Genomic DNA, 13,410 nt, shown 5'->3' with positions numbered 1-13,410 from the left:
AAAATATATTATTAATTAATATTTAATAATAAAATTTTTTCCCTAATCCAAATAATCTACATATTACCTAGCCAATAGGCATTGAAAAATATTAAAAATTAATCGCGTACGAACGAACTCAATATGCACACAATTCAACTATTTGGTCCACTCCTGGCAGAAGCGCATCTCAAAATCGCCGCTTGTCATGCAGTTGTCCCTTTTAAAATTGGTCAGGGTTCAATGACCGCAGCCACTAGTCGCGCGAATTTTGGTATGCCATGGAAGCGCTCGTCGTATCGCCTTCCAGAAAGTAAGATGCTCCGACTGTACTGCTGCTAAGGGGTGCTTAGGTATTACATACATTCGCTTAAAGAATATTTTGATTTAAATTTTTTGCAGAGATATTTCCTTTTACTGATCTTTTATTTGACATTTTACAGAAATCAAATGGTATTGCATTTTGTATAAGACAAATTGATGACTTTATTAATACGATAATTAAAAAAACGAGAGCAGTTTAAAAATATTTGGGATAAAACTGAACATGGGGTTTGAACATGAAAGAAAAATAATGAAGATTGATAATTTCGGAGACAGAGAGACAGAGAAAACAGAGGAAACAAAGAGACCTTTTGATAATATTCTACAACAAATGAATTCTAGCTTTCAAAATTTTAACGATTTAAAATTTGTAGAATTATATATAATCTTAATATTTCTAATTATAATTCATCAAAATTTCCCACAGAGGAATTTATGTCATTACGATTAAATAATGAAAATTTTTGAAGTTATACTTCTTTACGGGCGTAATGACGGTGAAATTTTATATGGGAAAACCTAGCGACCGGGCGCATGCGCATTATAACTTTGTTCTGATTGGATGTTCAAATGACATGACAAAAATTATCCAATATGGCAGCTGTGGCACAGCTGTGGGACTGTGCATGGTTTGGTTATAATGTATGCTTGTTGCGTTTTAAAATTTGTAGGAAGAGAAACAACAAACAAAAAGTTAGTTAATGCCTTTTTAAATAGTTTTCATATTATATTTTTGGACTTATTTACATAGAAGAGATGCTTGTTGCATGCCAATGTGAAAGCTCATCAAACTGTGCCTAGTATGAGTGCCGCAGATCTCGCTTATTCAAAGCTAAAGAATCTTTCACTGGTAAGTGTTTTATAAATAGTTGATCAAATTTTGTTATGATATTTGAACATAGCCACTTTGCACGACGCAAGTGATTGCGAAATTTATTAGTCGTTATACGGGCTCCGATACCTACCTTGAACCTACCAAAATACATAAGTAGTATGTAATACTTTTATTTTACACCTTAATATTCACCTAATATATTGTCTTCTTACTCTATGTTTTGTTGTATTTTTTCAATTCTAAATCATTTCAATTCAAAATCAAAATAATTTGATTTACATAAGTTAAAAATGTCAAAAAGGTTAATCTGTTTAGTTAGACGATCTTCGCACATAATGACAAGCTGTCTCTGTGGCGAAGTTTTAATGCGGGTGACAACGCAAATACCAGCCGCGTGGTAAGTTGGTTCGAATCCCAATAGAAACTTTTATTTTTTTATTTTTTTTTATACATTTTATGATTGTAAGTATATTTATTATATAATTTTATTTTCAGAAAATACGTATTTAGTTAAAAAATTTTCCGACAATTAATGTTCAGAAATCATTTGTGGCATTTTTAATGTGTTTTTTGGCACTGTTTTAATAAAAATTTTTGAGAAGTAGTAAGTATAAATTAATTTAATATTTAAATAAAATATAAATAAAAAGTATATTAATTTCGTTTATAATCATATAATCATATAATAGAAGTATAACTTCTTACGTGCGTACAAAGTACACACACATTCTTTTTTTTGATATCCCAGCTTTGCATTCTCAGTTATATCATTTATGAAACAACTGACATGAATGATAAAGAAATACCCAGAAATCTGGGATTTCTTTATAACTACTGGTTTAAACAAGTCACTGTGTGAAGTGGTCAATTTGTGTGAATTAGTACTACTAACTATCCCAGCCACAAGTGCATCAGTTGAACGAAGTTTTGCAGTATTAAGATGCATTAAAAGTTTCAAATTAAGAGTTTAAAAGAAATTCAACAAGCGAAGACAGACTTTGAAAGTTAGCCCTATTATCCATTAAGAAAGACTGCATTCAACAATTATCAGAAGTTGATAGGAGAATAGACCTCGAGTATAAATAAGTGTCATTTTAGTGAAAGTTGTGTGTTGCGGAAAATGCCTCGGAGTATATTTTTTTTTAAATATGATTCTTCTTTAGAAAACCAAGCCCGGCGCGAGGACTCAAGGCCCGAGCTAGCAATACAGATCAATGATAGGTCACTAGTCACTAGAAATAGCGGGAAGAGAGTGCCTCACGCATTCACGCGTGACGGATTTAGTGTGTGAGTCCTTGTACGCAGGACGTCTCACATAATTCAGTACTTTGCTGATAGAGAGCCCCTGCGCATCAGAGTGTTATCAGGTGGAAAGTTGCTCGACCCTCGACCCTTAAGAAAATATTTTTATATCCTTATTGAATCGCTTCCCCTTTCGAAAGTCACCGCACGCCACTGGTTCTTACCCTTACTTGTATGCCAAGAGAGAGGTTGTGGCTCTTCAAGAAGCCCCCCCCCCCCCTTTGAAAATTTATCTAGCTTTTCCTAGCTTTTCTTATCTCTTGGTTGTTGGTCCACTACGAGTTTGAAGATCAATAATGAAATATGTGGTAGAAACGGAAAACAACAACGTATGCAATGCTTTTTCAATGGTCACTGAGGCCAAATGGAAAACACGTCGTCTACATACTGTGGATTGTTTGGTCTTATTGGTGTACAATGTTTTGTTCGAGATCCTCCATGAATATACAGGGTGTTTCATTGGGAAACGGAAATACATACCTGAATGGTGAATATAAGTCACTAATGCGTTTCTAGATATACTACATTTATTGCCCCACCAATTTTTATAACCAATTTACAGGGTGTTTTATCGATTTTGCCCATTTCTTTCTGGACCCATAACTCTAGAACCACCTTATACAGTATGTCCCTGTAAGTTGTATCCATATGGAAAACTTTTTATTATTAATTTTACGAAAAAAAGTTATCCTTTATAAAAAGGTCTGCATGGTCCAAAACCTAAGATTCAACCATCAGATATCAAATTTTATGAATATTATACGGGGTATGTCAAAAAGTTTGAATTTCACTCAAGAGTAAAGTAGCTTTATTTTTCACAATATTGAAAGTTACTATTATGAAAAGTTGTTTGGAATTAAAAACTATATTCTAATATGCAATTACATCCTTCTAATTGAAAAAAAAATTTTTTTGAAAAATTATGGATAACTAACATTATTTTCAGTAATTTTAATTCTAAAAACTCTTTTATTATAAATTTTACGAAAAAAGTGATTCATAATAAAAAGTTATGCATGCTCTAAAATACTCTAAAACCCAAAATACAACCATCTTATATCAATTTTATACGAGGTGTGTCAGAAAAGATAAATTTAGATCAAAGGTAAAGTACCTTTATAGTTCAAAATATTTCAATAAGAAGGATGTAATTACATACTGAAACATGGTTTTTAATTCTTAATAACTTTTCATAATAACAATTTTCGATATTGTGAAAAATAAAGGTATTTTACTCATGAGCCAAATTCATATTTTTTGACATACCTTGTATAAAATTGATAAAATTTGACATAAGATGGTTGTATTTTAGGTTTCAGACCATGCAGAACTTTTTATTAAGAATCACTTTTTTTCGTAAAATTAATAATAAAAGAGTTATCAGAACTGAAATAACTGAAAATAAGATTAGTTATCCATAATTTTTCAAAAAAAAAATTTTTCAATTAGAAGGATGTAATTGCATATTAAAATATAGTTTTTAATTCCAAACAACTTTTCATAATAGCAATTTTCAATATTTTGAAAAATAAAGCTACTTTACTCTTGAGTGAAATTCAAACTTTTTGACATACCTCGTATAATATTCATAAAATTTTATATCTGATGGTTGAATCTTAGGTTTTGGACCATGCAGAGCTTTTTATGAAGAATGACTTTTTTCGTAAAATTAATAATAAAAAAGTTTTCCATATGGATACAACTTACAGGGACATACTGTATATATTTTTTGATATTTGGTACATATATGTCTCATTTAGAAATCAAACGACCAAACTAGTAATCACAAGAAAAATCCAGGTCCGGACTAAAAAAATTATAAATTCATTGTGACAAAATCCATTTGCATATTTAAAAAGAGCACAAAAAATTAAGTTTAATGGTTCGCTTAAATTTTTTGGCCAGACAATTTCATGACTTTAATTTTGAAATTATATTGATACTTTTAAGAACTCAGAGATTAAAAAGCAGGTATTATTAACTTTTAAAAATAAATTATTAAAGTTAATGAACAAATACTTTAACAGTACTTATTTAGTACATTGGAACGGCCCATTTAGTAATCATAAGAAAAATCCAGGTCCGGATTAACAAACAAAAAAAACAAAGTAGGATTTGGATATTCGAAAAAATCACAAAAACTGAGTGTATATGTTCGCTTTAATTGTTTTCGCAGAAAATTTAATGACTTTAATTTTGAAATTTAATATATTGAAACTTTTAAGCACTCTAAAAAGCAGGTTTTTAAGGCACTTTTGATAATACATTATTATTCTTCTTCTTCTTCCTACCTTTTAAATAGGCTCAATGCCTGTTTTACTTCGGTTTTTAGCCTCAATTGACATTGTCTGACCATATTTCCCTAGGTCGTAATAATAAATTATTAAAGTTAATAAATAAATACTCATTTTAAAAATAATCGATACTTATTTCCGAATAAGTTATTAAATAAATACTCGTTTTAAAAATAATCAATACTTGTTTCCGACATTCGAACGACCCACTTACAAATCACAGCAAAAATCCAGGTCCGCAATTAACAAAACAGTATAAAGTAATTGTGACCTTGAAAGAACACCCTGTATATTGAAATTTTCAAAATCCGTTTGCGCATTTGAAAAGAGCACAAAAATTATGTTTAATGGTTTGCTTCAATTTTTTGGACAGACAATTTAATGACTTTAATTTTGAAATTACATCAAAAAAGAATGAGGATTCATAACAAAAATTTCGATATACATAATTTCAAAAGTAATATGTATTGATTATTTTTAAAATGAGTATTTCTTCAATACCTTTAATAATTTATTATTAAAAGTGCTTTAAAAACCTAACCTACATTTTAATTCCAGAGTTCTTAAAAGCTTCAATATATTTAATTTAGTGCGGCAGATTCGTGCAAATATTATGAAGAATTGCACATTTAATGATACAAGCATATAATTTGGTCCACATATACTACACATATAAAGGTACAAATTTAGATATGAGGCCATCTCAGATTTTGCCTTTTACAAAAATGGCGGTCATTCAAAATGGGCGACTATACATATGTGACTAATAGCACGATATCTTTTGAATGGAAAGTCCGATTTTAACCAAATTTGGTATATAGGTTCTTTTTGTGATTTACAAGATCGTTGTCGTGAACTGAAAGAATCGGTTTACTAGAAGTTGTGTTTTCCTGGTTTTTTATGTAAAACTATTTTATATTATGTAAATAATTTATTTCCAATTTTTTCACCCTGTATATAGTATTTTTTCAAAATTGTAATACCACCATTGAAAAGAGCGTAAGAATATGTTTTAGGAAATATTTTGAACTTTTTAGTTATGTGAATTACCATTTAATAAATGCATAACGTATCTGCACATGTACCTAAGTGTGGCAGATGCGTGCAAATATTATAAGAATTATTGTGAATTTAATAGTAGAAGCATATAATTTGGACCACATATACTACACATACAAAAGTTTAAATTTAGATATGAGACCATCTCAGATTTTGCCTTTTACAAAAATGGCGAGCATTCAAAATGGTGGCTATACATATGTGACTAATAGCACGATAACTTTTGAACGAAAAGTCCGATTTCAGCCAAACTTGGCATCCAGGTTCTTTTTTTTTATGGATAAGATTGAAGTCCTGAACCGGAAGAATCGGTTTACCAGAAGTTGTGTTTTTACTATTTCTTATGTAAAAATATGTTGGTTTTTTTTTCAATTTTTTCACCCTGTATATATTAATTTTTCAAAAAGGTAATACCGCCATTGAAAAGAGTGTAAAAATATTTTTTAGGAAAGATTTTGAAGTTTTTAATTATGTTAATTACCATTTAATAAATGCATAACGTATCTTCACATGTACCTATTACCTATGTGCGGCAGATTCATTTTGAATGCCCGCCATTTTTGTAAAAAAAAAAACAAAATCTGAGATGGCCTCATATCTAAATAGGTATATGTGAATAGGTACATGTGAAAATACGTTATGCATTTATTAATTGGTAATTAACATAACTAAAGAGTTCAAAATATTTCCTAAAAAATATTTTTACGCCCTTTTTAACGTCGGTATTAACTTTTTGGAAAAATTAATATATACAGGGTGAAAGAATTGGTAAAAAAACAACATGCTTTTACATAAAAATCGGTAAAAAACAACTTCTGGTAAATCGATTCTTCCGGTTCAAGACCTTGGTCTTACACATCAAAAGAAGAACATATATATACCAAATTTTGGTAAAATCGTAAATTTCGTTCAAAAGTTATCGTGCTGTTAGTCACATATATATAGTCGCCATTTTGAATGCCCGCCATTTTTGTAAAAGGTAGAATCTGAAATGGCCTTATATCTTAATTTGAACCTTGATGTGCTAGTACATGTGGTCCAAATTATATGCTTCTACCATTAAATGCACAATATTTCTTATAATATTTGCACGAATCTGCCACACATAGGTACATGTGAAGATACGTTATGCATTTATTAAATGGTAATTAACATAACTAAAAAGATCATAATATTTTCTACAAAATATTTTTACGCTTTTTTCAATTGCGGTATTACCTTTTTGAAAAATTAATATATACAGAGGGAAAAACTTGAAAAAAGAAACATATTTTTACATAAACAACCAGTAAAAACACAACTTCTGGTAAACCGATTCTTCTGGTTCACCACATCCATCTTATAAATCAGAAAGAGAACCTATATACCAAATTTGGTTGAAATCGGGCTTTTCGTTCAAAAGTTATGATACTATTAAACACATATGTATAGCCGCCATTTTGAATGCCCGCCATTTTTGTAAAAGGCAAAATCTGAAATGGCCTCATATCTAAATTTAAACCTTTATATGTGTAGTATATGTGGTCCAAATTATATGCTTGTATCATTAAATGTGCAATTGTTTCACATATCGGCCGCACTAATTTCCAATTTAAAGCAATTAAATTTTCTGCGCAAAAAAAAATAAAGCGAACCTATAAACTCAGATTTTTGTCCTCTTTTTAAATATGCAAACAAACTTTGAAAATTTCAGTACACTGTGTGTTGTTTCAAGGTCACAATTACAAGGTAGAATAGTACCTACTGGTCTGAAATTTTACATCTATTAAGTCCCTCTATTACTTTCGAGAAGATCGATCAAAAAAACTACACAACAACAAATGCACATTTTATACACTACATCTTTTAAGAGGAAACAGTAGCGATCAACAGGTAGCAAAAACGCGTTCCAAGATTGCGGCTGTAATTTTGAATATTTTTCGAGATATTTGGCACACGTATTCGTAATATCCAGTGTAAATCCAGTAGTGACCAAAATTAGGCTCAAAATGAAAATAATAAAACGCAGAACAACAGATGTAAAAATCGATACAAGTAAACTAAGAAACCCACTCATAAAACAACGCCTGACAGATGAAATTAATAACCGTTTAATGAATGTTACAGAACAAATCCAACAAAATACTGAAACAGAGACAAAATGGTTATTAATAAAGACAGAAATAGATAAATGTCAAAAAGAAATTCTTACACCAACCAGATACAAAAAGAAACAATGGATGACGGAGGAAATCTTAGATTTAATGGAAGAAAGACGTCAGCATAAAAACAAAGATAATCAGATGTACAAAAATGTGGATAAACAAATAAAATCCAAAATTAAACAGGCTAAAGAACAGTGGTTAAAAGAACAATGCGCAGAAATAGAAGAACACCAGAAAAGACATGATAATTTTAACACACATAAAAAAATTAAGGAATTAACGCAGATCAACAGAAAAAGAAAACCGGGAATACTAAAAGATACAGATGGGAAACTTGTGTTGAGTACTAACGAAAAATTAAAGAGATGGACAGAATACAGAAATGAATTGTTCAAAGACAATAGAACAGAGCAGATGGAAGTCGAAGTAGAAGATGATACGGTTTTGAAGATATTAAAAGAAGAAATTAAATCGGCATTAAAAAACAGCAAAAATGGTAAAGCAGTAGGTCCAGACCAAATCCCAGTAGAAAGCTTAAAATGTATAAATGATGAAACCTTAGACATTATCGTAGACTTGTTTAACACAGTGTACAAAACAGGAAACATACCAAAACAATGGTTACTCCCAACCTTTTGTGCTATCCCTAAAAATACAAACGCTAAAGATTGCAGTGAATACAGAACAATATCATTAATAAGTCACATTCTCAAATTATTCTTGAAAATAATACATGGTCGTATAAACAAAAAACTAGAAGAAGGAATAGATGATAGTTAGTTTGGGTTCAGAAACGGACTAGGAACCAGAGAGACGTTATTTGCTTTTAATGTGTTAGCTCAAAGATGCATGGACATGAATGTGGATGTGCATGTTTGTTACGTTGATTTTGAGAAGGCTTTTGACAAAGTAAGACATGAAAAATTAGTCCAAATTCTAAAGCAAAAAACATAGACAAACGGGACTTACGAATAATAACAAACCTTTACTGGAATCAAAGAGCACAAATTGTAATAGATAACGAACCCAGTCCAGAAATTGAAATCAGGAGAGGAGTTCGGCAGGGATGTATTATGTCTCCATTACTCTTTAATGCATATAGTGAAGCCATTTTTGAAGAAGCATTGCTATCTCAAAGTGAAGGAATAATAATTAACGGAAGATCTATTAACAACATAAGATATGCAGATGACACCGTGATTATAGCAAGCTCTGCTGAACAACTCCAACTACTACTGAACAAAACAAACAATTTCTGTAAAGAATATGGACTAAAAATGAATATAAAAAAGACCAAATACATGATAATAACTAAGAAAACAAACATACAAACAAGCATATATTTGGGAAATGTACCGATAGAAAGGGTTGATAAATACAAATACCTAGGAACCTGGATTTCAGAGAAAAATGATCAAACAACAGAAATAAGGACCAGGATAGAAATAGCAAGAAATGCGTTTGTAAAAATGAAAACAGTTCTCTGCAACAAAGACCTTAGCTTAGAACTGAGAGCAAGAGCTTTGAGATGCTACGTGTTCTCGATACTACAATATGGACTTGAAAGCTGGACATTAAAGCAAGAACACATAAATAAGCTACAGTCATTGAAATGTGGTGTAACAGAAGAATGCTTAGAATAGCATGGACACAGAGGAAAACGAACACGGAAGTACTGCGAAATGGGTAAAGAATGCGAAATAATAAACACAATAAAAATAAGAAAGTTACAATATCTGGGACACGTAATGAGGGGACCGCGATATGAAATGCTAAGACTGATAATACAGGGAAAGATAAGAGGCGGAAGGAGTATAGGAAGAAGGAGAGTGTCATGGTTAAAGAATTTAAGGGACTGGTTTAGATGCAGTTCTATAGAACTCTTTAGAGCAGCGGTGGATAGAGTAAAGATAGTGATGATGATATCCAACCTCTGATTAGAAGACGGCACTTGAAGAAGAAGAAGATTCGTAATATAATAAAGAATGGCGGTACAGAGCCCAATTTGAGAAATATATTAATATGTGGAAATTACTCTGTAATTAAATACAATTTATGAGCTTTCATATTCCGCAAACTAAAAATTTTAAGCACGTTCCACTGAGCAGGAATTTAATACTTTAGTGGGGAGGGGGGGGCTGAGTCAGCCCCCCCCCCACTACTTAAAAATAGGAATATTGAATCGGTTTTTGCGCCAGAATTACGAGCTATTTATGAGCTCTTGAAATTCTATAGTTTCGATTTTTGAGCTCATCCCCTTCACCCCCAAACAACCCATTAATTGATTTAACTTAAGAGAAAAATGCTGAGAAAACTTAAAATATATCGTATTGCGGATATAATTCCTATAGCTTATATACTCTAAGAATAAACTATTAAATCACGTGCATTTCGATTATTGAGCTACAACCCCTTCGCAACAAAATCACCCTATCTTCCCGGCTTAAGAGAAAGTTGAACTTAAAATGCATTAAATTAATTATTTGGCGACTACATATCATTTAATAATTTATAACCTTCAATTTCGGTGAACTTTCATCGATTTTCACGAAAATTGGTCAGTGGTTAGAGGATACCTCAAGAAACAAAGGTGACATGGTACCACCTTGCGCCTTTACCCTGAGAGTGGATACCGCCCCTTCTCGGGGGTGAAAATTATTTTATAAAAAATAACTGCACAAATCTATAAAAGAACAAATTATAAGCAAAATTTATTATATAAAGTTATTAAAATAAGTCAATACTTTTTAAGTTATTAAAGATCAAAGATTTTAATTATTCGTGAAAAAAATGCATGTTTTGAAGCGGTTTTTCGTAAATCACTGAAAAACCATTTATCTATCATTTTTTACGTCAATCGAGTATTGTTGGAATTATTATTTTCTAAAAAAATTAAGTATTTGAAAGATTAAATGTAGTATAGTTTTATAGCTGTATACTTTATAAGTATAAATTTTGATGCTATCAACTTTTTCTGGAGCTCATTTTTGATAGGTATTTCTAAGTACTTTGACAAGTATTATTACCTAAGTGTTATAAAATGCATCTCTTTCCCATTATTTAAGCTTGAATCTTTAGATTTGAACAGTCGCAGAAAAAAATATACATTTAATTACCAATAACTTACTTTAAATTAACATTAAAGGGTTTTTCAAGTAAGCAATTTATTATATTTTTTATTAGCTTCAATTTTAGTGATGAAAACTTTTTTGTAAAAACTTACAGTTTTTGAGTTATTTATGAAAAATCGCTTTAAAGCATGCATTTTCTTTCACAAAAATTAAAATATTTGATCTTTAATAACTCAAAAAGTATTGATTTATTTTAATAACATTATATAACAAATTTCACTTAAAATTTGTCCCTCCCTCGATTTGTGGGGTTATTTTTAATAAAGTAGTTTCACCCCCGAGAAGGGGTGACATATGCCCCAGGCTAAAACCGCAAGTTGTTATTGTCAATTCGTGAAAATGAATGGAGATTTTTACCATAGTTGATTTTTACCTTCAGTGACTGCACTATAGAAAGAAAATGGCAATTCAATAATTGAGATGCGTATATTTTCCGAGCTCATAAATTATTAAACGGTATGTAGTCGCCAAATAATTAATTTAATAGTTATTTATGATATAAGTGTTAAAAGTACACGTTTAAGGCACGCATGTGAAAGTTTGCAGAATGAGCGATAGCGAGTTCTGCAATTCACATGAGTGCCTCAAAAATGTACTTTTTAACACGCATATCATACAATATTTTTTCTACAGACGTAATTACAGGACAATATCTACAAAAACTTTTACTTGAACTTGACTGACATTCCAATTTTATATTTTTTTAACATTACATCAAAATTGCATATACGGTCAATACGAACTGCAGTGCCTTAAAATTTTTTTAAAGCACTCGTGCCTTAAAGTAGTATTTTTAACGCTCGCATGGAGTGCTAAAAATTGCATTTTTAACTCGGTTATAGAAAAATTATTTTAAGTACAACTCTCTCTTAAGCCGGGAATATGGGATGGTTTTCTTGCGAAGCGGTTGTAGCTCTATAATCGAAAGGCGCGTGATTTAAGAGTTTATTCTTAGAATATAAGCTATACGAATTAAACTACTATTAACTTTTTTGTAAAAACTTACAGTTTTTCAGTGATTTACGAAAAACCGCTTCAAAACATGCATCTTTTTCACGAATAATTAAAATCTTTGATCTTTAATATTTTAAAAAGTATTGACTTATTTTAATAACTTTATATAATAAATTTTGCTTTTAATTTGTTCTTTTATTGATTTGTGCAGTTATTTTTTATAAAATAATTTTCACCCCCGAGAAGGGGCGGTATCCATCCTCAGGGTAAAGGCGCACGGTGGTACCATGTCACCTTTGTTTCTTGAGGTATCCTCTAACCACTGACCAATTTTCATGAAAATCAATGAAGGTTCACCGAAATTGAAGGTAATCGTTGATTTTTACCTTCAGTTCAGTGACTGCACTATACAAAATAAATTGCAATTTACTGATCTAAATGCGCGTAATTTGGGAGCTTATAAATTATTAAATGATATGTAGTCGCCAAATAATTAATTTAATGCATTTTAAGTACAACTTTCTCTTAAGCCGGGAAGATAGGGTGGTTTTCTTGCGAACGGGTTGTAGCTCAATAATCGAAATGCACGTGATTTAATAGTTTATTCTTAGAGTATATAAGCTATAGGAATTATATCCGCAATACGATATATTTTAAGTTTACTCAGCCCCCCCCCCCGCCACTAAAGTATTAAATTCCTGCTCAGTGGAACGAGCTCAAAATTTTTAGTTTGCGGAATATGAAAGCTCATAAATAGCTCATAAATCAGGGCTATTTGTTTTTTAATTTTTGCAAGTGGGGGGGGGGGCAGCTCAACACGGGTACAAAAAAGTTTATTTGAAGAAAGTGTATTTTTTTGTTCTTCTTAATGGTGGTACAGGCTCGTTTTTTTAATTTTGTATTTAATTACAGAGTAATTTTCACATATTAATATATTTTTCAAATTGGGCTCTGTACCGCCATTCTTTATTATATTACGAATACGTGTGCCAAATATCTCGAAAAAATATTCAAAATTACAGCCGTAATCTTGGAACGCGTTTTCGCTACCTGTTGATCGCTACTGTTTCCTCTTAATACAGCGAATAAGAAATATTTTCTCGTTGATTATTGTCAGAAAGAATCGCATCCATAAGTAGTTTGAAGGACGTGACATCGGTGAAGCATGTAAGGACGTCTTTAGTTCCCACGCCATTTTCTAATTTAAGATCTAACGTAATTGATTGATTTAATTACAACAATCAAGAGAAATGTTTCTGCTTATGTGGATGTATTTTTTTTTTAGTTAGAATTCAATGTTTGCCTCCAAGTAATATAATAGAAGAAAAAAGATATGTATGTACTCGTTTTGTACGTAATACACGTACATTAATACATGAGGACATGAG

The 13,410-nt window shown here is 30.9% G+C and overlaps 1 protein-coding gene across 1 annotated transcript in view; it reads left to right on the top strand.

The window, feature by feature from the left end:
• Positions 1-13,410, top strand: part of LOC126892103 (uncharacterized) — a 654,403-nt gene that overhangs the window by 368,445 nt on the left and 272,548 nt on the right. The window lies entirely within an intron of this gene.

The sequence above is a fragment of the Diabrotica virgifera genome, chromosome 9 (genome assembly GCF_917563875.1).
Source record: "Diabrotica virgifera virgifera chromosome 9, PGI_DIABVI_V3a".
Classification (NCBI taxonomy): domain Eukaryota; kingdom Metazoa; phylum Arthropoda; class Insecta; order Coleoptera; family Chrysomelidae; genus Diabrotica; species Diabrotica virgifera.
This window is presented reverse-complemented; position numbering and strand designations above follow the sequence as displayed.